Genomic DNA, 1,921 nt, shown 5'->3' on the forward strand with positions numbered 1-1,921 from the left:
TGTCTTGCAGATTGCAATAAATTCTGTTGACCATTTTCACGGAGTACCTTTTATTCTTGGATCTCATATTTCTTTCTAGATAAAATAAAGATTTCCATGACAGCATAAAACAAACCTGTTCACATTAAAAAAAGAAACGTTGACTAGGTCCTCAGGATGAGTCTTTTTTTGTTGGAAATGCATCGTCTTTTCTTCAAGTGACTCAACTCCTCCTTTTTTCAACAAAGAACTCATCCAGATAATCTACTCAACCTTTTTTTTAAAGATTTTTCTTCCTGGATATGTACGCATCAGGACATTTTGTTCACATTTTGCAATAACTGTGTTGGGTTTGTTCCCCCCCTCAAGGCGTGTTTGCTCACAAATAACCAACAGGAAGCTTCATGTAGCTGAAGACTGAGAATGCAAACTGTGCACTTTTATTCTTGTCCTGCACCAAAGCAAAGCGAACCAGAAAAAGCACATCGATGCAACAGGGAGGGAGGTCGTCAGGTCAAATGAAGAAAGGAGGGCCAGAACGGAGCATAATGCATGTATATGGTAGAGTCAATGATAGCCTAATGATCTTTTTATCAACTGCACATTGCCAATTCCCATTTCCTTGGCTCATGATATCCTATATAAGACAGCTGGGGAAGTCACGGCCCACTGCTTTGCCACAATAGCAGCCAGTCTGACGCAAGTCACGGGCTCATCACTTATTCACACCACGTACCTTTGGACACAAAAGCCTCATCAGTGGCCTTTTTCAATCAGTCTCCACAGACGAAGTCAACTCGGGTGCTGCAGATCCATCCGTCCTCTGAGTTGCATCAACAATCCGAGCGCGCCTCCCCAAATCTCCTCGAAGTAATCTCTGATTTCAGCTGATTGTGTGGGATGCGCTGCCATGTCTCCGCTCGCTGTTTTCAATTGTGTTTTGTGAAGCAAATAAAAAGAAAAAGGTTTCAGTGTTTGAATGTACAGTTTTAGCAGCAGTGAACATAATAAGATGACACTGAGATGGTGTTTYTGTTGCCTTTGTGTTATAGAACAGAGGTGTTGGGATGTGGCAATGAATCCTGACGGAAGTCATTAAAAACTGGAATTAACCTTGTAATAATGAGGCAGGACACAGCCGGAACAACACCGGGCTGATATTGATTTGCCACATACAAAGAATGTGGTCAGTGCCTTTATCATTCAATCAGTCAGCTTTAGTAAACTGCTCTGTGTGCTTCAGACCACATTAAAATACATTCAGAGACAGGACCAGCCCTAGTCATTTGGCCCCCAAGGCAGGAATTAAGGTTTTCCACATCTCATTGCCAATTTACGTACACTCACATGCCAAAGTAAATAGTTTTGTCTTTGATTTATTTTTTATCTTTAGAAACCAGCTTGTCCAATTAAAATAGTTAACAATACAATTAATTTGAAACCGAACACCAGAAGTCTACCTCATATCTGCCAAAATCTGAGGGACACCTGTTCATGTTAACGTGCAGCTGTGGAGTGAAGCAGTTCTAGGGGGGCACAGGGTTAGGATCTCCTGGAAAATTTTGTACAAGATATACTTGAAATGGTGCATTTTCCAGTCATTTGAAGATAATTTTAGTATATGTTTTTGGGATTAATAAAGCAACATAAAATCAGTATTTTATGAAAGTAGAACAGTGAAAACCAAATTTTAACCTAAACTTTATCTGAGATCAGAAATTAAACTTTTTTCTATTTATACACTGAGCAGCAGTAATTAGCCTAGACTGCATCATATGATACGTTTATCACAAAACATCCTAAACACCATATAACCTAGGTATAACAAAGCAGCTGAGACACCCACTGAACAAGTTACTTTCATAAACTTGAGTAAAAAGTGATTACACACTAAATAAACTGAACTCTTTGTGTGTGTGTATATATATATATATATATATAT

Source organism: Austrofundulus limnaeus, unplaced genomic scaffold, assembly GCF_001266775.1.
Source record: "Austrofundulus limnaeus strain Quisiro unplaced genomic scaffold, Austrofundulus_limnaeus-1.0 Scaffold30, whole genome shotgun sequence".
Taxonomy (NCBI): domain Eukaryota; kingdom Metazoa; phylum Chordata; class Actinopteri; order Cyprinodontiformes; family Rivulidae; genus Austrofundulus; species Austrofundulus limnaeus.